This window comes from Amblyomma mixtum, chromosome 2 (genome assembly GCF_055824585.1).
Source record: "Amblyomma mixtum isolate Tamu chromosome 2, ASM5582458v1, whole genome shotgun sequence".
NCBI lineage: Eukaryota > Metazoa > Arthropoda > Arachnida > Ixodida > Ixodidae > Amblyomma > Amblyomma mixtum.
The window spans coordinates 220,731,538-220,756,822 of NC_143013.1; the positions used below are offsets into that span (position 1 = coordinate 220,731,538).

The following is a 25,285-nucleotide window of genomic DNA, read 5'->3' on the forward strand; positions in this document are numbered from 1 at the left end:
GCCACAAAACATTCAACTACATAAAACAATTTCTTACAGACCGTCAAGCCTACATACGCATACAAGATGCGGAACACGGGCCATACACCATCGGCTCGAGGGGAACACCTCAAGGCGCGGTCCTGTCTCCCCTCCTCTTCAATTTGGCAATGCTTCATCTTCCCTCCAAATTGTCCTCTTTGCCCGGGATACATCACGCTCTTTATGCGGATGACATTACAATCTGGGCCACGCAAGGTAACCTGGGCCACATGGAATCCTGCCTGCAAGCAGCGGCGACCCTAGTCGACGACTACGCGGCCTACTGCGGACTCCAGTGCGCCCCGTCTAAATCAGAATTTGTGCACATACGTCCTTCCCCTCGGGACACAACTCCGCTTTGCATCAGTCTCCCCTCGGGACCGATCCGGGAGTCCAAGGAGATCCGCGTCCTTGGTCTCTTCATACACCACCAACGCAGAGTCGACACCACCCTAGCCAAACTTCCCACGGTGGGAGACCAGGTGGGCCGCATGGTCCGCCGGGTCTCCAACAAGCGGGGCGGATTACGAAGCAAGGATGCACTGCGGCTTGCCCATGCTTTCGTAACGAGTAGAATCCTCTACTCAACTCCCTACTTGCACCTGCGCAAACATGATGATGACCAACTGGAGGTCATCCACCGGAAAGTCATCAAGCGGGCTCTCGACCTCCCGGTCACCACGTCCAACCAGCGACTTCTGGCCTTGGGCGTGGTGAACACATTTCGGGAGCTTCGAGAGGCCCACTTAGTCAACCAATACACGCGTCTTGCACAGACCACGTCCGGTCGCCGCCTCTTGGACCGGTTACACATCAAACATGACTACCATATTGAGGAAAGGGAGAGAGTGCCAGAACCCTGGAGACGCGCCCTCCGGGTCCGACCCCTTCCCCGCAACATGTCCAGAGAAGACCATAGCGGTCGTCGCCAGGCGCGCGCGGAAGCGTTGGCGCGATACTATGGTAACCACGAACATGTGTATTACGTAGACGTTGCCGGCCCACACCACGGGGTGTGGTACACGGCCGCAGTCGTAGACAACACAAACACAGTCAACGGGCTCACTTTCAAAGCCTACAGCGCAACACACGCGGAGGAGATTGCCATTGCTCTTGCTCTCACTACTCCCAAGTCGAAACACATCATCACCGACTCGCGAGGGGCCTGTCGGAACTACGAGTTGGGCTGGGCTCCCCCGCTTGCCTGGCGCATACTGGAATATAGCTGTCGATCTGAAGATCCAACTCCACGCAACCTGATTTGGGCCCCCGGTGACCAGGGACTCCAGGGAAACGAACAGGCCGATCAGGCCGCCCGCGCACTCTCTCCCCGGGCTATCTCCCTGTCCTTGGAAGGGTACTCCCAATCAGACAATCTGGCCATTACATTCAAACAAATCACCGATTACTACAAGGAGGAGCACCGGCGCTACCCGGCCCCTTGTAAGGGTCTGGATCGCGCTGACGAGCGCCTCCTCATCAAAATTCTTACTAACACTGTACTGTGCCCGGCGGTGCTTAAACATTTCAATACATCCTTTGATGGCGCGTGCCAGTTCTGTGGGGAGGTGGCTGACACCTTCCACATGGTTTGGGCGTGTCAGTCAAACCCATCTATCCCCCCCAACCCCAACCCCAGCAGAGAGGACTGGGAGGCGGCCCTGCTCGGCTGTCAGGACCTAAAGACCCAAAAGGCCTTGGTTCACCGGACGCGGGCGGCGTTGCTTGCCAATGGGGCCCCGGAATAGGGGCTCCACCTAGTATTGTTAGGGGAAAGGGCCAATAGGGCCTACCCCAATCACCTCTCTGTAAATATTTATTGTATTATAAATGTTTTTCACCACCACCAGCACTGCCGGAATCTGCGGAATAACGAAGGAAGCTTCCTAGTGGATCACTGCAAAGCCTGCAGGGATTGCCGTCCGGAGTTCGAGAAAACTATTTTTTTGATGAGTGGGAAGGAAAGATTTCAGAGAGAGGTGGTCGAAGCCTATTTCTTCTTAATTTTGAGTAGGATGTCATTATTCCGACTTTGTTTCCTGGTCCATCTACTAACTTCTGGCCTCTTGACTCTACATCAGAGGTTGTTGAGGATTTGCGGGGTCGCAGCGGAGCACCAGAGCAAGACGACCAGCCTGGCAGGCTTCTAGTTCCGAACTGCCCGTGCCGGGCGTGCGCCCCGAGCACGCGCTGTCCATCTTTATTTTTTTCTAGCGCGCGCTGTAACGCCGATCTCAGCGCCGGCGCTTTATAGCGTCGCCGGGCGCTATAGGGCCCCCCGCCTAGACGGAACGGCGAAATTTGCGCGCCGACGGGGCAGAGATGGAGTAGCCAGAGATGGAGAGTCCGGCAAGTTCATGTCAGGTGCCGGGAAGAGCCGTCGGGTGGAGTGCGCGGGCTCAGGTGGACGAGCCTGGCTGCTTCGCAACGGGCGAATGGTGCTGGGTGCCGAGTTGACAAAGGACATGGGGGCAGGGAAGGCCAAGGTCGGGCCGTCACTGACTGTGGTGCTGCCCGCGGACACAAGTGTCGTCGGTGTTGGGACGTTGGAGCTGGAGTCGGTGGGAATGTGGCGCGCCGAGTACGTCGTCACAAGCGCTGGAATGGGCGAAACGGCTCCGTGGACTGACAGCAGCTGTGCTGCGACAGCAGCAGCTGTAACAGTATTGGCACATGTGTGACCGTCGACACAACGGTGAGAGCCGTGACGATGGCGGAGGAAGTTGCAGGGCTCAATTTCAGGCGCTTTGGTGAAGGAGGATCGACATTCCGGAGCGGTTGGCCAGGGATGATGCGCGTGTGAGCATGGTCGGCTGTAGGTGGCTGCAAAAAGGTTGTTGCAGTGACAGGCGGTGCAGCTGAGACTGCTACATCAGATGGCTGGCTGGCAGCAAAAGACACAGCTTTTGGATAGATAACTGCCGCACTACTCGGTGTGGGTAGCTCGACCATTCGGTGCCGAAGATGGCTCAAGTCAGTCACCAAAACAGACGCTTGCTGCGGCGGTGTCGAGCTGCCAGGGTCAGAATCCGAGAAGCGGTTGACCGTACTGAGGGATTGGGGTGGGGCCTCTTGGGCAGGCGGTGTGGTCGCCAGGGTAGTGGGGCTGGTATGTGGCATATGCTGCGGTGGCGGCTTCAACCTCACAGCAGAGGCCTGCAGAGCTGTTGGCGGTAGTGACGAGGAAGATGGAGATGCCGGAAGCCTCGGCACGGCTGCTGCCGCAGAGTCGTCCTTGGCTGCAGGAGGCTCTGGCGACAACGCCACTGAAGCGCAAGGAGGCAGAGCCAGAGACGCGGGTCGGATAGTAGTGGGAGCAGGACGCCAGGCGGAGCTCGTGCGGATCCCACCTGGTGTGGCGTCGAGAGAGACAGCCGGGCTGGAGACGCTGGACGGGAGTGGCGGCGATGCGGCGAGGGGCTGCTGAGGCGGGCCGGGTTCTGATGAAGGCTGCGTGGGCGCGAGCGAGGCCGGTGCAGGGCCAGAGGCTGGCGGCGGCGAAAACGGGTCCGCTGCGTCGTAGAGCGGCGGCGGAACGCAGTAGGCGCCGACGTCCGCCAAGACGGCCGCACGCAGCTCATCGTATGGCCGGCAGCCGAAGGCAGAGTAGGTGAGCCGACGCAGGAGGTCGGGCGGGAGGATGTCGCAAAGGACTGCGTGTTTAAACGGCTGGATGGTTATGCCGTTCAGGTACATCGCAGCCTCCAGTTGGGCGAACCACCCGCCGACGCCTGCAGGCCGGAACGCCGGGAGCGGCGGGTCGAAACTTGGGTGCTGCCAGTACGCCATGCTAGGACGCCGCTGGGATAGAAGGCACGGTTCGCCGGGTCACCACTGTTGAGGCTTTGCGGGGTCGCAGCGGAGCACCAGAGCAAGACGACCAGCGTGGCAGGCTTCTAGTTCCGAACTGCCCGTGCCGGGCGTGCGCCCCGAGCACGCGCTGTCCATCTTTTTAAGCATGAAATGCTTTTAGCTCCCGTTGTCGGCAGTGTGGTGACGTCACGCCGAGACCGAGAGCCATCATCCGGGCACTGAATTCCAGTCATCCGGGCACTGAATTCCAGTCATCCGGGCACTGAAATCCACTCATCCGGGCACTGAAATCCACTCATCCGGGCACTGAATTCCAGTCATCCGGGCACTGAAATCCAGTCATCCGGGCACTGAAATCCACTCATCCAGGCACTGAATTCCAGTCATCCGGGCTCTGAAACGAGAACATCCGGGCACCGTACGAGACTTAACGAGATTTAACGACTCTCTCTAAGCCCTCCTACGCGACCGGCATGCAAGCGCCGGTTGGTCTCCAAATGAGACAAAAAATAACTGCTGCCAGTTCCTTCTCAATGTTTATCAAGATATCAGTGGAGCTGTGGGTTTGATAATACACGGAATTATAATTTCCGATTTCTAATAACGCGTGCAAAAAGCACATAAATGCCACGTTACACTTCGTTGTCATACGTGATCCGGGGGAGAAGCGCTGCGTTCAAAGGGCAAGGCATCGCGCCGAACGGGTCGTGGCGTTCCTCCCTTCCTTTACGGTGCGGTTCGGGTGTCCACCGAGATGACATTAGGCCCGTAAACATTTCATGCTTACTCTACTCTCGTTTACGGGAGAGGCAGAGATTTTTTTTAAGCATGAAATGCTTTTAGCTCCCGTTGTCGGCAGTGTGGTGACGTCACGCCGAGACCGAGAGCCATCATCCGGGCACTGAAATCCACTCATCCGGGCACTGAATTCCAGTCATCCGGGCACTGAAATCCACTCATCCGGGCACTGAATTCCAGTCATCCGGGCACTGAATTCCAGTCATCCGGGCTCTGAAACGAGAACATCCGGGCACCGTACGAGACTTAACGAGATTTAACGAGACTCTCTAAGCCCTCCTACGCGACCGGCATGCAAGCGCCGGTTGGTCTCCAAATGAGACAAAAAATAACTGCTGCCAGTGCCTTCTCAATGTTTATCAAGATATCAGTGGAGCTGTGGGTTTGATAATGCACGGAATTATAATTTCCGATTTCTAATAACGCGTGCAAAAAGCACATAAATGCCACGTTACACTTCGTTGTCATACGTGATCCGGGGGAGAAGCGCTGCGTTCAAAGGGCAAGGCATCGCGCCGAACGGGTGGTGGCGTTCCTCCCTTCCTTTACGGTGCGGTTCGGGTGTCCACCGAGATGGCAGAGAATTAATGCGCCATTTCCTTTCCTCAAAAAACCTTGCGTTCAAATGGCAAGGCATTGCGCTGAACGGGTGGTGGCGTTCCTCCCTTCCTGTACAGTGCGGTTCGGGTGTCCACCGAGATGACATTAGGCCCGTAAACATTTCATGCTTACTCTACTCTCGTTTACGGGAGAGGCAGAGATTTTTTCTAGCGCGCGCTGTATCGCCGATCTCAGCGCTGGCGCTTTATAGCGTCGCCGGGCGCTATAAGGTTTTTCAGTGCATAGCTCGCTGCGTTGTCCTAACACTTCTCGTCTGCCTCCATGTTTCTGCCACTATGGGTAAGAACTGGTAAGATACATATGTTATACACTCTGCACATGAGGGATAATAATAAACTGCTGTTTATCACCTGAGAGTGCCTGCCAAATGCATTCCATTCCTTTCTTATCCTGGTAGCTATTTCACCACCGTTATCCTGATCTGAGGTCCCTACCTGCCTTAAATAGACGTATCCACTACTCTTTTAACGCTCCGCTGTCTGCCGTAAACTGCTGTTCTCTTCCGAGGCTGTTGAACACCACGATGTTCAAGGCTGTGTGCCTTATACAAAACACTGAGGTCTTCGGTATAGACAGCCGAAAAAGTGCCAGAAGCGTGACAGTAGCCGACACCAATGTGCTGACGACTGCTCGTATGATGGTCGTGTGACTATAGTTGCTTTGAAAAATAGAGTTAGGTCTGATTTCTAATGCATTGTTCATGTGAAATAACCTCCATATACTACAGCGAAGACACACGTGCCAGTGATGCCGTCAGGGTAGAGGCACAGCATATGGTAGACAGAGTGTTAAGCCAGCTCAAAACTTTTTTTCTGTGCGATGCTGTCTATTCATACCGGCTGGTGAAGCTCGAGAGGATAGAGATATTAAAAATCAAATTATGTCCTCTGTCATCTGCACGGAAAACGCGGCATGGAAAACGCGGCATAGCCTTCGCGGTATTTCCACTCCAGAACACAACATTCTTCCCCGTCAGTAGATCCACACAGGTGTTCTCCCATCCCCTGACGGCACTGTGAATGGCACGCAGGCGCTGTTGTGTTCTCCCATCCCCTGACGGCACTGTGAATGGCACGCAGGCGCTGTTGCAACTGCGAATGTACAGCGCCATGGTCTCCTCACTTTTACCTGGCAGTAAAAACACCTGCGGTATTGCGTTAACTTGATCCGCTGAACGAATGCCCTTACGACACTATGCGGATTCTTTCCAAGTTTTTACCGCCAGCTGCGGTGGCTCACTGGCTGTCGAGTACGGCCGCCGAACGCAAGGTTATTGGATCGAATCATCGATGGAGGCGAAATGCAAATGCATTCTTGTGCTTTATTCCCTCAGTAAAATCACAAACGATCTCAGCTATTCCGGAGCACTCCTTAACGATTGCTGTTTCATTTTATTTTTTTCCATCCACTCCTTCGTCACGAACTTCCCCACGATTCGCTTCACGCGTCCACTATAAGAGAGACAGTTATGCTCATATCCCTTTGTCATGACTACAGCACAACCAAAAAATCTTTATTTTATATTCTTCCTCCCGGTAAAGAATATCGCCAGTTATACCAATCATTACGCGAGAGTGGCACGAGTAGCCCCAAGCATTTGATTAGCAGAGACAATATTGACATTTCATATAATCTTGTGATACGGGCCTCGCATTATGCTTATTTATATACAACAGCCCGAAATGATAGCTAAGAACATGAATACGGCAGACATGACCTAGTGGTTCGAGCACCCGCCTCCAATGAGGAAGGTGTGAGGTCGATTACGCGTGTCGCCGGGTAGCCATCAGCAATATAAAGGGTACAATCATTCCGCTGACCTGGTGCTCGGCTTCATTAGGGGCAATTTCTTGTGAAACGTGTATTTGAGCCCACCTTGAGAAGATGGAAACAGCTTGCGCCATGGCGTTCTTTGGCCACAGATGCCTTTGCACCATAGAAAATCGTGATCACAAAATCCTAGTTTACAGCGTATTAGTGCTACGACATAGAAAAGAGACGAACTAGAACGTTCTTGCGGGCTAGTTGGTTCACTGCAGAAAAAATTAGTACTGCGTGAATGGGACACGACAGGAGAACGAGGAACAAGGAGAACGCCTGTGTTGTCGTCTGTGTTCCTCGTTCTGCTGTCCTGTCCCATTCGCGCAATACTAATCTTTTCTGACGCAGAAGGCCGCCGCGGTGGCTCAGTAGTTATAGTGCTCGGCTGCTGACCCGAAAGACGCAGGTTCGATCCCGGCCGCGGCGGTTGAATTTCTATGGAGGAGAAATTTTAGAGGCCCGAGTACTATGCGATATCAGTTCACGTTAAGCAACCCCAGGTGGTCGAAATTTCCGGAGCCCTCCACTACGGCGTCTCTCATAGCCTTAGTCGCTTTGGGACGTTAAACGCCATAAACCAAACCAAGCCTTTTCTGACGCAGAAAAATTTACGTTGCAGCTGCCGACTACTCCACCTCAAAATATCAGTCATAAATGCATTTTCTTTGCTAAAGAAGAAACTCTAAACAGAAGCTGCCACAGGAAGCTGCGAATACTAAATGTCCACGGACACAAGATTTGTAGAGTTAAAAGGGCAATGACGACAACTCCATCCAATGCATAACCCTGAGTAAAAATCGCCTGTGTGGCTCTTTCAGCCTACGTCGAAGTTTGTTCGGCAGAAAAAGATGAAACTAAAATGTTAACTTCAGTTTTTAATGCCGCAACTGGATTCAAAGTTCGTGACGTCAAGAGCAAAAAGCACTCCGTGTTGGTCGTTCAAGAGTGAAAGGCGGTGAAGCTCCGCCAGGTTGATTTGCTTCCAAAAACTTCGAGCTACCGCAGCTCAGTTAGATGATGGCCGGTGGCGGCGGCTCCTCTTCTTCATTCTTTTTGCGATTCTTAGCTCATGCAACGTAGGAAACTTACTTAAAAGGCTAAAGAAAAGAAGCTTCTATGTGTTCTTGCTTTTTGCCTTAAAAGATTCCTATGGGTGTTGTAATCATGAAATGAGCTCGAAACACCAGCACGCAGTATTAATAATTAATTACAAATGATTATGTGGAGACAGTTTTGGCCATAGTCGATGCCATTAAAGAAGTGCACCTTCACAGCAGAGTAGAGCGACCAACCTGGAATACCAAAATACTGATGACGTCAGCGTAGCTGGTAAGCCCTACTTGTTCGTTGAGTATAAACCACTGGCTTCGGTGACATCTTTAATAATTGCACCCTAACGTCACTCGCTGTGGCTGGAGATGCAGAGCGGCTCGACGCACAACACTCAAAGTCATACTACTGCAGAAGCACTCATACGCTCACCAACACCCATCAAAAATCTTGTCATCTTTGGATATTGTACCGTTAAGCAGCAACAGCGACGCCAACTCAAATTAAATAAATGTCAGTCAATTTGGCTAATTATCCAAATGCGTATATACTCGCTAGCATGACGTCCATCAGTTGTAGATTGCAGCTCCGACCTACTAGGTACCAGGCTACTACCTAATTACCACCCCAACTTCTTCCGCTTAGCTACTCTGCTAGCATCATTCGAATCACGTCCCCCTCCTAACCGCTCCTGCTCGTTCCGATTGGCTCGGTGCGCTTAGGTGCGGTGCCACCTAATTCGTGCTCCAGGTTCTCGCCTGGTTATCACTGGCAATACCCTGGAAAGTTAGCACTCCGGTGGGCAGGTGAGCAGTGGCGCAGTGGCACAAGGCGGGTGCTATGGCAGGTGTTCCCATCGGCGCGACTTGGTTTGCTTGGGTTGGGTTGCATCCCAGGTTGCTCGTACCGAACAGCACCTCACGATTAAATGGACCGCAGCCTTACACTGTGGACAGGTGAGCAGCCTGCCACAAAACAGGCTTCAGACAAACAGACAGAAGAAGACACAACGCCCAATTGCGGGGAATGGCCACTGTAAGGGCTAGCGCACTAAAAGAAATCAAAATCAGTATCCATGACTGGAAGTCAAACGCGCGGCGACTCGAACAGATCAGCTTCGCAGGTCACTGTGCGAGAGCACTAGGCGTCGCCGCATCCGAACGCACGTTGTGTTAAACAGCAACGCACTCTCGCACTGTGCATTGCACTCCGTGTTCTTCGTTCACTAATGATACTACTTCGGGCGTGTCCGGTCCACGCTTTCGCACTATAATCACTTTAACCAAGAGTAAACCCTGACACTTTTTAAAGTTATGTTCCACTGACCGCCTGCAGCTGCAACTTGCTTGAAGGCATCTTTTTGCGCCCATGAAACATGTCCTACTGTTTGTTTGAGTTCGAAATTTTGTCTCTCTAATTCTTTAAGCCAGAAAAAAAAAAGCCGGCCAGGATTAATTTTTTTTTAAACAGAAAGTTTTTCTGAAGTCTAATAGCTTTCTTTTTTAGCCGGGCTTGGGTGGACGCTGTTTACCCCTTTAATCAATTATTACAAATCAACTCCACTTTGCGGGATTCACCAAAATTATGGGACATACACCGTTCCCACATCGTTTTATTAAGCATTTTGCCGTTGCCTTTGTAATGCCCGTGTTTAGACTTAATGCCCAGGTTAGAAACCAGGGTCGTCCCGGGTTCGAACATCGGAAAAGGACAAATATTTCTTTATCTGTCAAAGTCCACTGAAGCCTTACTAATGCGAAAGCATTATTAGCCTCGAACACTGGAAAATGCGGGTGTGTGATGAAGCGTCTGAAGATAGTTACGTGAATCGGAAAAATGAAGACAAATGAATGAGCCTTTGACTGATGGTGACTTAGGCACACCTGGTGAAATCAAATAAATACTACCGTGACTGTGTTTTCAGCGCGCGGCGACGCGAACAGACTAGCTTCGCTGACCACTGCACGAGAGCACAATGCTCTCGCCAAAGCCGGCCACGCCTCGCGTTAAAATTCAACACGCTGCCGCACTGTGCATTGCACGTCGTCGTCTTTATTAACTTCCGTCTGTGTGCAGGTCATGAAAGGAAAGTAAATGCGCTTCCAATCGCGCTTTCAGGCTGCAAAAACCTGCTTTCCCCCAAATATTTCGTTGTTAACAATGCTAAACCGCCAGCAGATTCTTTGCTTATTAGTCACGTGGTTGAGCTTGTGTGGATGCTAATCAGTAATTACTCCCATATTATAAATCTTCTCCAACTTCGGGGATTTGCCTAAAACATTATATAAGCTGCGTTCTCCTTGAAAGTAGCATCTTTGTCATTCCACGCGGCAACCTATCAAGACTGGCCCCCCTTCAGTTAGAATTCGGTGGTTTTTTTTAGACTGAAGCAGGGTGACATCGTCCCTCATGAGCGCATAGTCCACACCACTGGAGCTAGACACGACGGAAGGAGGACCCCACGACATGTCCATTCCGGAAGCAACAAACACTAAATACCAGCGTCTTTCACTTTCAGGAAGGAAAAAGTTACATTATGGCTCCACAACGCGCGGAGCCATAATACTGCACAAACACGACAGCTGTCATAAAACTTAATTGCGGAATAGATGGGCGAAAATATGTCCTTTTTAATGGCTGGCAATGTCAGATGTCTCAGTCTCAGTGAATTCTCGGTTGAGCTTTTCTGAATGACATGCACCTGCCACCTCCCGCCTAGGTGGCAGGTGGGCCTCCTAGAGCAGGTTGCCCACAACCGGGTGGGCACACAGAACGAAGTCACAGGCAACGGCTAAGCGGCTGAGTGGGAGCCCTAACGCTCGTGCACTGAACATTGCACACCAATGAAAACTTTCCTCGTCATCTTTAATTTTTATAGCATGCCAAAAGCAAACTTCGCAAACCTCGCTATCACTATGCGGAAGGAGGAGGGTGTGGTCCGTTTAGTCAGCGCTACTTGGACACTCAAGGCGGGAGGGGGTCGCCGTGAGAGATAGAGAGAAGTTCTTGCTTTTTAAGGAAGGCATTTTCTTGGCTCGAGCGTAGCCCTTTCGCTTTATTGATTACAGGATGGACAGTTTTTTTCTCAGGCACATTCTTCGCTTCAAAAGGGCATAACTTAGTTTTCTGCGCAAAGATGAAGCGATAGGACGCAGTGCATGGCTGCGATCGGCTGAGGACGACTATTCCCGAAGCTATTAATGGCTGTACAGCAAACACCGAGTTTCTTTTTTCTAAAACACATGCTCACTTGCCTACATCTTGCTGCCGGCGTTTATTGCGAGCATATTTATAAATATCGCAGGATTCACAAATATCACGAATTTATTCTCGCTTTAAACTTGGGGCGCGAAACGCCCTTTTCATATTTTGCAGCAAGAATATGACAGGCCGATATAAACACGGACATAAATATCATTGGGGTCTCAGAGTTCCTTTGGTATCATCCAGAATTACGGTTTGAGCGACGTCATCTTGCTGTCTCATCGATTTCGCACTGCCCGTCCTTGCAAAAACCTTCAAGTCTTTCTCCATCCACAAGTTTCTGAAATGCACGAAAAAAAAAAATTAGTGGTAAGAATACAAAGAGCATTCCCTTTCCATGTGCGTTCCCTACCTTCACACATATGTCGTCCAAAGGGAGCAGCGTGTAAGCGATAAGACCTTGGAGTTCACGGACAAGAAAAATCATCTTTGTTAAATGAGCGCTTCTGCTTAGAAACGGTTCATATATTGATAATTTTTAATAAATTGATAATATTTTACTGTTCTTCGTTTGCTTTCAGGCAGGGATAAACACACCAGGAAAACACTTATAGGAGCTGGTGGCTGCACGCAAATTTTTCTGCAGAAAGGGAAGAAATAGAGTTGCATAAAATAAGGCACTATATACTTGATTTAATTCCATTTCTTCCTTGCACGAGAGTAAACAACGCATAGACAACCACTGAGCACATTATGATAATCCCATTTCTTTATGGCACATCTTTTGAGTTTCTAGGCCTGACAGCTCCTGTTTTATGGAACGCGCAGGATGAGTCCTGCGCTCCGTCCGGTCTCCCTTGTCTTATTGTGTCGTCTTAGTGTGAGCAAAAACGAATTCTGGGAATGAACCAACTAGCCCCACAACGCATATCGCAAGATGAGTACGTTATCGTCTCATTTATAGCTGATGTAGACCTCTCGTCAGAGCCAATTTAAAGCAAACAATCACCAGGAAAACCGCAGGAAGCAACAAAACATGTTGTAATAACTACAGCATATTCTTGCGCATGAGAACCAAAACTCTTCCTTGGACAGTCGCAACAGTGGTTTTGTCGTACAGAATACTTTTTTGCGCCTAGTAGCTGCTATGTAATTTTTGAATTTTGACTCACCACACATGGTCTACCATCATCCTCCTCGGCATACTGGTAGGGAAGTCCTTGACAGAGGTAAACGCAATTGCTTACGTACTCCCCGAGTACCTTTTGCGAAAAAAATGGGTTTCGTAAGGTAAGAGTAATGCGGGCACAGCTAATATAGAATAAACTGTTATTACCACCATACTGTCATGAAAGCCGCACACGCAATTAATAGGGCTCATATTTACGAGGAAATATTAGTGCTTTCTTCAGAGAAAAAGCAGCATCGGCCACAGATAATAAGCAATGATTATGCATAAATTGGCTGAATATATCATTCAAGGCCAATGAAAGTGGAAAAAAGGATGGAATTTTCAGCTGACAGTCCTTCGTGTGCATTCTCAAATGGCACCGTCATTTAAACCGGAAGCTACGGTGGCGCTTCCGGCATCATGTTTTTCTTTTTCTCTTTCGAAACTCTTGTTTTATATGCCTTCCTTTTTTCATAAGGTGTAGAAAATTTAAAGCATATTTTGCGCGTACAGAAGCCGATTAGATTATGATTTCATTCCTGAGTCGCGCGTACACTCCACGCATAAGAAGGACAGATATCAGAATACAGGTAGATTTTGAAACTTACATTACCATCAATTGCCCTTCTACAATTGGAAACCAAAGGTACCTGGTCGCCAAGAAGCTGCATATCTAGAAAGGAAAAACGCATAAATCACTTGTTATACAACAGGTTGTATCATATTTAAGGCATATTCGCTTATTCAGGCAAAAGCTTTTTACTTATTTTTCTCTTAGTCTAATTTCAAAGCAGGTTCCCATTTAACATCCGCCACTAAAATTCTGCAGAGAGGTGAGAATCAAACTTACATAATTGCGGCATTAGTTGCCGGTCATATTTCTACAAGTCAAGACGAAATAATCGCTCGGACAGCGGTAGACAGCACCGTTGTAATTAACAGCAGCACTAAAATGGTTCACCTAACAGGTTGCGTTTAGGATGACGTGTCAAAGACGCACAGGCGCTTTAAGTCCTCAACTTCAATATTTCGGAAACATAAAATAATCTAATCAACAAAAAACAGGCCAACAGACAACATCTTGTTTATTGCCACAAGCAAATTTATCTGCTTATCATACAGACCTGCACTATTCTTAATCCTCCATATGAGCGTACGCTTAGGCTGTTTGTTGCAGTCAGTAATGGTAACTTCGAGCAGTTGCATCCAGTTGCAGCGTATACACAGTTATGGCGTCTTTAATCTTGATGTGGCCGTCCCCTTTTCATGCCACTATTGCGTGGATGTTGGATGAGCGGCGTGTGGGTGGAAGTGTCCAGGAGGTGCCCGGAGGAGACACCTGTCGGACCCGGACAGTTCCCAGAAGGTGTCACGATCCGCTGCTATCCGCTAGGGGTGCTGAGGAATTAAGGCTTCATACTGACCCACAGACTCTAGCTTTTACAAGAAGAGCTGTAATATCTTTATCATATGATATTCCATGAGGCTAACATGGTTACAACAGTACTGCCGGCCTCAGGCGTGTATATCGAGGATCAAGAGCTGAGGAAGGGAGCACTGGGTGGGAGAAGAGGCGGAACAGGGCACAGGTCCATAGCGCAGGTGGTCAGGAGAACGAGTGCAAGAGGCGCCGGGGAGGAGAGCGGAGTGGGCGCAGGTTAGCTGCAGTTGCTGCGCATGCATGGACCGCGCTGCTCGTCGAAGGGCATGCGACGCGGGTGAGGAGGAAAGCGGGCGCCGGAAGAGGGTCCGCACTCCGGTCTTCGCGTTTCAGGACGCACTCTACCAGCAGCTATATAAGCCTGAGTGGGCACTGTGTATGAACATATTCAGGTGTTTACACTCCCCTCCACGACGCGACCAGATCTTTCCCGCTCCTCGTGGTGCTTTTTTTGAACGCGGACAGGTGGCGCCATGCGATATAGGCCTGTCAAGTCAACGATATGCGGCGGCCGTACTGCACGTTCTGAGGGATCGTGCAGTAGCGCAGCGCTAAATTCTACACAAACCACACAGAAAGACGAACAGGATGGGCGCCTAGTCTGATCTTCCAAAAATTTTCCCCGTGGTGGATTAGTTTTTACGCCGTTCAGCCTCTGAGTCCGTAGAGTCGTTAGTGCAGTGGGAGCGGCCGGATTTAAATGGCGGCAAAATTGGAAAGCCCTTTGTACTGAACGATGTCAATGAACGTTAACGGACACCAGGTAGTCGAAATTAGACCGGAGCCCTCTACTAGGAATGCTCTCATAGTTTCATGTGCCTCTATTGGAACATTAAAAATCAGGTGCCATTTTACAAATTTCTAAATTCACCCATTCATATCAACGAGATAGCATTAAGGCTCTCATTATCTGTTAAATCCGGTGTCCTCGTAGTGGGCGTCTGTGTTTTGAGCGAAAAATCCCCGGAGAATCAACCTAACTAGACCGGTAGGTTGACCTTTTTTGGGACTCTGGTAGTGTGGTCACGTCAGACAAGGACGAGGAAGCCAGAGAGACGTAGTTACAAAGAAGACATGGAAAAACTTTATAGCAACTATTTGCAGTCTGCACACGCAAGAGCAACTGGAAGTCTCTCGCCGAGTTACAAAGGGCTTTCATTCTCTAGGTGCCTAGACGGAGGCCGGGCCTAGCGAGGAAGGATTGTCCTGAAGAGTTCATTTCGGTTCATTATCACCCACTCTCTCCCTAGTGGGCACAACCCAATCACATATTAAGCTTGAGAGTCAGGAGGGCGCCATATAGGTTGAGGAGGCAGTGGTAGCTTAGCAGGTGGCATTCTAAGGGTCAGCAGGTGGTCGGCACATGTGGCCTGCACCAGTTCTTCAAAAGTCCAGATGTGCAAGCTAGGCACGCAAGGTAGAGGAAACCGCCGGAAACTGCTCCTTTGTCTGCAGACACGGTCGCGTCGGACGGGGACAATGCACTCCAGCCTGACCACCACTGCTGGGCCTAGCACTCCAAACAGAGACCGGAAATAGGTCCTCTGTGTTCAAAGTTCAGCCTAACGTTCTTTGTCGTTGAATACGGCCGTACAGTGACTGTGCCGTACTGTGGGCAGCCACTTCCGAATTGGACCCAGATGACACCCGGATCCTCTCCGAAAGGTCCATTAGGGCAGGCCTTAGGAGCAATTTTCGTCATTTAGACCGGGGCCGCACTGGCAAAGGTGTGCTGGCTGCTTCCAGAGAAGACTTGCTGCCGCCGCCGCCATGACTACGCTGGACAATAGGGTTGAGTTGAGTTGAGTTGGGTTTAATGGCGCATAAGCAACTAAGGCTATCATGCGCCAAGCTCAGGGTATGGAAAATTCTTTTAAATAGCTGTTATACTAAAGTCTAAATGAACGGCGGTGTAAAGGGCCTAAAACGTTAATTCGTGCGACGTAGTAAAAATATAAGACAGAATTTTAAGAGACTTATGGTAAAAGCTTTAAAAAGGGTTGGCAACCTCAGCAGCCATCCTTGGCTGTGCAAGGATCTCGAGGTCCCCAACCGATAGAATAGTGACCTCAGCCGCCTTCTCACGACGAGAGGGTGGCTGAGGTGTGGCTCAAAAAAAAAAATTCGCAAGTTGTAAAAAACTGACCATTGTTCAGAGTTTCGAGAGTACGTTGGCTTCTTTTAAAAAGTTAAAAACGCTTGACTTATCAATAAGAGCTTCTTCACCTAAAATCAATGACGGATGAAAAGGGATGTGTTGGTTGTAAAACGGGGTAAAAAACTTGTTTCTGAGTGTTTGAAGTTCTATGCATGAGATTAAAATATGAGTTACTGTGAGTTCATCTCCGCATTTTTCACAGGTAGGTTTGTCTTGTTTTGTTAGTAGAAAGTTGTGGGTAAGGTGCGTGTGTCCAATACGTAAACGACATAAAATAACTTCAAAAAAGCGTTCCTGATGTGTGCATGATTTCTATTCTCCTATTATTGGTTTTGTTAAGTGCAGCTTGTTATTTATCTGACTATTCCATGTGCTCTGCCATTTGTTCCTCAGTCTGCTCTGAACTAGCTTCATAGAATCATTATGTGGAATGCTTATTTTCTGTATTTCCTTGTTGCGGGCTTGAGCAGCGCATGCGTCCGCTCTCTCGTTACCATCAATTCCAACATGGCTTGGAACCCAACATAATTTTATGTTTTGTCCTTGTGTTATGATCCTTGTTATGTTGTGTATGACAGTACCTAGTGATGGCATGACTGCATTTCTGGACTGTAGTGCTTTCAGTACACTGAGGGAGTCGGTGTAGATAATACTGTTTTCGATGTTCTTGCTTATTATTTTCTCCGTAGCAAGAAACACAGCATAACACTCAGCTGTAAAAACTGATGCACACTGAGGAAGCCTTACTATTTTTTCCCAGTTCCGTTCCACTGCTGCACTTCCAACATAACCTGTAATTTTCGATCCGTCTGTGTAGAACTCGGTGTAGATATCATATTTTTCCTTTAGTGTAAGGAACTCTTGTATGATGTGTTCTGCTGGAGTTTGTCTCTTGTGGAACTGTGTAAGACATATCACAGACCGACGGAAAACTGTACCAAGGGCCAAATGCGTCGCCACGTTCTGCAACATTTGGTAATGTTTCTGATAAATCAAGTTCTTGGCAGATCTCCTCAAACCGCATTAGCAAAGGCCTGGTTGCTTTGGGCTTATTTGTAAATATTATTCGAGAAGGGCCAGCTGTGACGATTGAATAACACACGTGTTTTGGTCTCGACCTTATTCTAAGAATGTATGAACATGTAAGTGCTTTTCTCCTATCTTCTAGTGATGACTCATTTGCTTCAACATGAAGGCTCATTACCGGAGACGTTCGGTATGCTCCACAAGAAAGGCGGATACCTAGATTATGAACTGGATCTAATCTTTTTAGATATGAAGGCCTTGCCGAGCCGTACACTATACTCCCATAATCGAGACACGAGCGCACTAGAGAACGGTAGATATGAAGGAGGCATGCTCTGTCAGATCCCCAGCGTTTCCTTGAGAGTACTTTAAGGATATTCATTGCACGGGAGGCCTTTACTTTCAAGTTGTTTATGTGCGGCAGAAATGTAAGTTTTTTATCAAATGTTATTCCTAAAAATTTATGTTCTTGTTTTACCGGTAGTGTGGCTCCATTTAGGTGTAAGTTCGGATCGATCTGCAAGCCTCTTTTAAGCGAGAATGCAACAGCCACTGTTTTCTGTGGAGAGAACTTGAACCCATTTTTGTCTGCCCAGATTGCTAGCTTGTTTAATGTGAGTTGTACCTGCCTCTCACACGCTGACAGGCTGGAGGACGTGCAAGCATTCTGAAGGTCGTCGACATACACGGAATGCATAATAGAGTTGGGAATTATTTTCGCTATCGAATTCATTTTGACGACAAAAAGAGTAGTACTTAGGATGCAGCCCTGCGGTACCCCATTCTACTGGACAAAGCTCTTCAAAAGGGTTGCACCCAGGCGCACCTGAAAATATCGGTCCGACAGGAAATCCTTCAGGCAGTTCAACATACTACCCCGGATTCCAAGATCTGCCAAGTCGCGTAGAATCCCGTATCTCCATGTGGTATCGTACGCTTTCTCCATGTCGAAGAAGACTGCCAGACAGTGTTGTTAGTGTATGAACGCCTCTCGGACTGTGTTTTCTAAGCGGACGAGATGGTCAGTTGTCGAACACCCTTTTTTAAATCCGCACTGGTGTATGTCGAGGAGTTCACGTGATTCGAGAATGAACGTTAGCCTAACGTTGAGCACACTTTCAAATGATTTTGCTATACAACTTGTAAGAGCTATGGGCCTGTAACTATTAGGGGAGGTGGTCAGCTTTCAAGGTTTTAAGAACGGTACGATAACTGCTTTTTTCCAAGCCTCCGGCATCTTTCCGGTCACCCATATCTTGTTGAAAAATTGCAAAAGTGCCCCTACAGCAGCTTCGGACAGGTGGGCAAGCATTTCATAGTGTACAGGATCTGGGCCAGGTGCTGTCTGTTTATCGGAGGACAGTACGTTTCGGATCTCCTGAATTGTAATTAATGTATTGTATGTTTCGTTTGTACTACCAGTCATTGGAATTTTCTGCTTTTCAGTTGTGTTTTTGTGTTTTAAGAATGACTGTGTGTAGTGTGAAGAGCTTGAAACGTCAGAGAAATGTTGTCCTAGTATGTCAGCCTGTTCATCTACACTTGTTTGTGTTCCAGGGGCTGTTAGAAATGGTACTGTAAAGGGAGAGAATTTTCCGTCTAATTTATGCACCTGTTCCCACATCTTTTTTGATGTAATTGAACTATATAGATGATACATAGTTTTTACAGGAGGTCTTCTCGGCATCACGCCGGATGCGGCGCGCATTGGCTTTCGCCTTTTTAAAATTTACAAGATGCTGATGCGTTGGGTATCTCCGAAAAATCCCCCAGGCTTTGTTTTGTTTCTTTTTTGCCTCCTTACATTCTTGTGTGTATTAGAATTTATGTTTATGTTGTACGACTCCTGAGGATTGGGGAAGACATTGGTGCGCAGCAGTAATAATACAGGTTGTGAACCTTTCATTCAGCTCATCGACACTAAGCTCATCCGAAAAGATCTCCTCGAGAGTGACCATGTCTTTAAATAGCGCCCAATCTGCTAAGTGTAGCTTCCAGCGACGTGGTTTGCTCGGGATGACTTTCGGTGATGGTGATAAACTAATTATTGCAGGCAGGTGGTCGCTTCCGTAAGGGTTATCGAGGACGTCCCATTTAAAATCAGTAAAAACAGATGGAGAGGTAAAAGATAAATCTAGGCAGTTCATTTTTCTTGAACTCTGAGAGCTGTATGTTGGTTTCCCTGTGTTGAGCAGGCAGACGTTATTGCACAAAATAAAATCTTCTAAAATATGCCCTCGGTTGTCAGTTTGATCGCTCCCCCAAAAAGAGGAATGTGCATTAAAATCTCCTACTACCAGATATGGCTCTGGTAACTGTTTAAAAAGTGCCTCTAAATCATGAAGTGTTACAGTGAGGTGTGGTGGAAGATATATAGAGCATATTGTTATTGTTTTATAAGCAAGAACGGTGACTGCAACTGCTTCATATCTTGTTTTAACCTTGATTTCACGCGTTGCAACCCCACTCTGCACAACAATAGCAACACCTCCTGAGAGCCTGTTAGCCTGCTCTCGGTCGCACCGAAATACTTTATACTTCTTTAGGATATTCTGCTGTTTGGGACCTAAGTTTGTCTCCTGTAGGCATAAAGCCACAGGGGAAAGTGTGTTTAGAAGTTCTTTTATGTCCGAATAATTATTAAATACTCCACGGCAGTTCCAGTGTATAAGGAAAGCCATGTTGGACAATTTTGGGGAGTGTAGTTAAAAAGTTACGATACTGGTTTTGGGGGTGCCATTACTGGGCTCTTATCTTTTCTTTTTCTTTCAAGAGAGCTGCGCCGCCGCTGCAGTGGAGGCGAGCTCTCCGTTGTGTCCATCGCCTCGCTAGAGGCTCTGGAGGCCCGCGGAGATCCCGCGGGTGTGCGGTTTACAGGCCTCTCCCGACTGGGGGAAGCCTTGCGGGCAGCCGACTGAGGGGCCGGCGGGCCCTTTTTGATAGCTGGCAGGGCAGCCTTGGCTGCGCCTGGCGGGGACGGGGAAGGCCCTGCCTCAGGCTTTGCCTGGGCATTGGCCGGAGACCGGTGTGGTGTGCCGCCCCTGCGCACCACATCAGCAAAATTTGTTCCTGTAGTGAAAGGGAATGTGTTGATGTTGTGTAACAGTCGATTACGAGCTTCTTTGACTAAAATGTTTTCTTTTGTTTTGAGAGTAATTATTTCTTTTTCAGTTTTCCATCTTGGGCAGGATCGTGAGTAGGCGGGATGATCTCCCTCACAGTTTGCGCAGCACAGGGCTGCGGCTTCACAGTTCTCAGAGACATGCTCGTGTGAGGCGCATTTTGCGCACGTTTGTCGACCACGGCAACTCAGCGACCTATGGCCATATCGCTGACAGTTGAAACATCTTCTGGGGTTTGGGATGTAATGTCGGACTTTGATCTTCAAGTAGCCTACTTCGATGTATTCTGGGAGGGTGCTGGAGTTTAAAGTGAGGACGAGATGTTTGGTTGGTATTTCTTTGTTTTCTGATTTTGATGCGAAGTACATTTGTGACATTTTGGTCTTTGAGACCCTCAAGCATTTCGTCTTCAGTCAGGTCGAGAAAGTCAAACTCTGATATCACACCACGAACGGTGTTCAAGGATCGGTGTGCAGTTGTTGTGACAGGAATGTCCCCTATTGAAACTATGCTGGACAGTTTGGAGTGCTGGTTGCTGTCTTTAATTTCCAGAAGCAGGTCACCGCTAGGCATTTTTGACAACTTGTAGCCCGTGCCCAAGGCATCGGTCAGACATTTGGAAACTATGAAGGGGGACAATTTTCTGGCAGTTTTTTCAGCTTCACTGTGGATGACGTGGTATTTTGGAAACGTTTGTTTTGTTTTTTGAAAGTACTGGGCTGTAAGTTCTTCGGTCCGCACTCTTTTTGGAGTGCGATCATTGTTTGATGTAAGGGATGCCATAAAAAATTATGTTCTTCGGCCATGGTGCCAGCCACCCACCATGGAGCCCAACAAGGGGACGGGACAGGAAATTGAAAACCAAGCCCGGCCGCGCCAGCTGTACACCACTGCTATAACCAAATATGGGCAACTCAGGATAGTTACACCACACAAGGCTAACCCTAGCCGCCTATGAAAAGTGAAAACACCGAGAAGAGAGGAGGAAACAGGAGAGTTGTAAGAAAGAGACAGGAAAGTGAAAGATAGAGGGGAGGATAGGAAAAGGCGACTGCCGATTTCCCCCGGTCGGGTCAGGCCGGAGGTGCCGTCTACAGGAAGCTGCGGCCAAAGTGGTGTGTTGCCTCCGCCGAGGGGCCTTAAGGGTCCAAACTCTCGGCATCGGCTCAACCACCAGGATCCCCTTTTCCTCGGACACGGCAATGCCACGTACGGCTAAGCGCGGGTGCTCGGGTCCGTGGTGACGCCCTGTTCACCATCATCCCCCTGCGGGGATGTCCCTGCGGATGCTCAGGTACCCGTGGTGTCGCAACTCACCAACGTCTGCATGAATCAGACACCCCTGCGGGGGCTGAACAATAGGGTCCGCGTTCTAATTCACCTACGCGGAAGAGGGGCCCCGGCATATCACCTTAGGGCGTCATCACATTCTGCCCACTGGACAGTGAGCAAACTGACTACCGTGGCAGGTGGCAGTTAAATTAATGATTGGTCGCTAGTGGTTACTCGGGAAGAGCAGCCTTTGTCTCATAAGCCCCACCGATGGTAGCAACAGCCATCGAAAGATTGTGGCGCATAGCTTAACCGCTGCACCACTGCTCCAGTAGTGGTATGAGGGATCCCAGGGATCTATGAATTTAAAGTCGAGAACGATCAGTCCCGAGTGCATGGCCATTAAACAATTAACGCTGTCGCGCCATACCTTTAAGGTGGATCATAAGTATTTCCTCCGATTTTCTTTTTTACTTCACAGTTTCTTTCCCCATTTACTTCGTAGGCAAGTAGACTGAGTGGAGCAAGGAGTCTATCCAGCTTGGCATTAGCTTCAATCGGGCTGATTTGAGCAAAGAAAGTCTTCCTCTTCAACTGATTCGTCTAGCTATGACTATAGCGCTGTACCACCCAAATATACAAAAAGCGTCATAAGTTAACTCCGGCCTAAGATTCTAACAGCATCCAACACAGCAGATCAGTCAGCGGCGTGCACCTGAACACTTAAATTGGAAGAACCACCACTTACCAATGCACAGAGCTGCGTGAAACACAACGCACAGAAAGATAAAACAGCGCATACTAGGAGCAATAAACGCTCTCAGCCGTAAAGCACAGCGTGGGCGTGTGAACAGCATCGTGGCATGGTTGCTTGACAGCATGCGTTTGTTCATGCAGATAGCGGGATATCTTCAGATCTACGTGGCATCTACCGCTCCAACAGACACCACTTGGATTGCACCTGCACTTTATTGCTGTTATGCTGACCTGGCTTCATATGACCCGTCCTGGCAACCCTCTTGGACCGTGGCTCCTTCGCAGAAGTTTAGCTCATCGCCTACGACATCCCCATTTCCTCTGGATATAAACGAACGCCAGCGGCCCGTGCCTTCCAGTGGGCGTGTGAACAGCATCGTGGCACGGTTGCTTGACAGCATGCGTTTGTTCATGCAGGTTAGTAATGACGTTCCTATGTTTGCAAAGAAATCTAGCATTGTTTGTCTTGTGCTGTTCCCACGCCCACAAGTGCTATTAGGTTTGCATGTGCAGTCGTTTGATGTGTGTGCTCAGCTGGTTCTGCAGCCGGGTGATGTCGAACTTAACCCTGGCCCTGGTACGCGTTCTCAGAACAGTGAAACGGACGACTCTGAACAGGAAAAGCTTAATGACGTGTTAACTTTATTACAGAACGTTAACTCACGCACTGCTAGAATGGAAACCGAACAGTCACGATTAATTGCTTCCATATCTGAAATAAAAGAAAATCAGGAATCTATGAAAAAGAATATCTCCGATATCGATGCGAGGCTGCCGGCAGTTGAACTTCAAGCGTCTGCTTCTGACGAGGCTCAACAAGAGCTGCTGACCCTGCGCGAACTCGCTGATAACCTGATTAGCGCGAACTCGCTGATATCCTGATTAGCGAGAATGCCAAATTGCGGCTTAGTCAGTCGCAGCTTGAAGACAGGCAGCGAAGAGACAATCTATTGTTTTTTGGCTTACGTGACAGTCCAACGGAAACATGGGAAGGAACGGAAGACAAGCTTCTGAGCGTTATCTCTAACTGCTTCAGTCCGGCGCTTACGAAGGATGCGTTTTAACGTACTCATAGGATTGGTACATTTACGGATGATAAATGTCGCCCGGTCATCGTGAAGTTCTGCTCCTTTAAAGCAAAACAACAAATTCTATCCCAGTCAGCCAAACTTAAAGATGGATGTATCACCGTAAATGAAGATTACCCCTTAGAAACGCGTCAGGCCAGGAAAAAACTGCTTCAGTTCGCTAAGGGTCAGGACTCACTTTACAAGCTTAGGTACAACAAACTGTACATTAAGAACAAATGCTACAGTTATAACCCTGCTCGCGACTGCGTTTTCATGGAGGCTAATCTTCGGGCATCAGCAATTTTTCTTGATAGTAACTCCAGTCACGGTATCGCTGCTTCGTCACATGCTGAGCAGAATGATCGATTGTCTCCTTCGCCAGTCCACAATCAGCAGTCAAATCACGGTACCTCTGGCTCGACCTACGCGCCGTAGGGCTGCGCGAGGGGCAGTGGGCCGGTGTCCGATACTGGCAACTTGCTTTCTTTTCTTTTTTCCCACATACGAAGCTTACTACCCAAGCGCGATCAACTTAATCCTATCATTGATTTGTGTGATGCTGATGTCGTCTTACTGACCGAAACATGGCTTTCTTCCGAGATAGCGGACATTGAACTATTTGACTATAAAAAACGCTATAACGTGTTTAGATGGTGAAATGTTTAGGGGAATCCCCCAAGGTGGAGTAAATTTGTAATAAGGGAGTAATTACTCATCGGCATGCCAATGAGTAATTATGCCAATGAGGTGGATGCCAATGAGTAATTACTCCCTTATTACAAATTTACTCCACCTTGGGGGATTCCCCTAAACATTTGACCAACACTGTTCCCACTTCGAGTTATTGATCAATTCGCTCTCGTCCTACCATAAGCTTGCCGTCCCGGTTAGCTCAGTTGGTAGAGCGACTGCTCCGGTGTAGCGGTGGTCCCGGGTTCGAACCCCGGACCAGGACGAATTTTTCTTTAACTACGAAGTTTCTGAGAAAGCTGTATAGCTTTCCTTTGTAGCCATATGGCTGCGCTTGGGTGGATGCCAATGAGTAATTACTCCCTTATAACGTGTTTAGATCTGACAGAAGTGAGAGATCTGGAGGAGGTGTTTTAATAGCTGTCGCGGATAACTTTGTAGCCTCGCCTATTAATATTCCAACTAGCCTGGAACTGGTTTGGGTGGAACTTAGTGTACGTTTTAAGAGAATGATTTTGGGTATATGTTACCGTCCCCCGTTCTCGAGCCCAACATTCGTTGATGAATTGCATGATTCCCTTAACATGATCGCTGTACGATTTCCGAGTACACCTATTGTCTTAGCTGGCGACTTTAACTACCCTAGTATCGTGTGGACTAATACATCACCTTATCGCAGCTCTTTTTCTACGGAGTGTAAAAAGTTTTTGTCACCTTCTATGGATTTCAATCTTTCGCAGTTAGTTTCTAAACCTACTCGAACTACGTTATCGGTTGGTTTATGGGGTTTAACGTCCCAAAGCGACTAAGGCTATGAGAGACGCCGTAGTGGAGGGCTCCGGAAATTTCGACCACCTGGGGTTATTCTAACGTGCACTGACATCGCACAGTACACGGGCCTCTGGAATTTCTCCTCCAAAGAAATTCTAGCCGCCGCGGCCGGGATCCAACGCGCGTCTTTTGGGTCAGCAGCCGAGCACCATAACCGCTGAGCCACCGCGGCGGCCCGAACCACTTTATCCTCATCGAATGTTTTAGATCTTGTTCTAACGAACGTTCCTGATCTTATCCCTTCGATTTTTTACCTACCTGGTCTCAGTGATCATTCTTTGCTCCATTTTGATGTACAAATTCCTGTGTGTATCCGAGTTAGTCCGACTAAACAAATTAGAGATTATAAACGGGCTGACTCTAACGCTATTAACTGCGAACTAGCTCGTTTTTTGGACGATTACTTACCAGGCTTTTTAC

General features: G+C 48.6%; 1 long non-coding RNA gene across 1 annotated transcript in view; it reads right to left on the reverse strand.

Annotated features, from left to right (window-relative positions):
- Nucleotides 1-11,355: 11,355 nt before the first annotated feature.
- Nucleotides 11,356-25,285, reverse strand: part of LOC149362645 (uncharacterized) — a 44,397-nt gene continuing 30,467 nt past the window's right edge. The window contains exons 2-4 of the long non-coding RNA XR_016289031.1: nt 13,108-13,172; nt 12,501-12,590; nt 11,356-11,668 (exon numbers count right to left, since the gene is read on the reverse strand). This is a non-coding gene — a long non-coding RNA (uncharacterized LOC149362645). The remainder of the gene's footprint in view (nt 11,669-12,500; nt 12,591-13,107; nt 13,173-25,285) is intronic.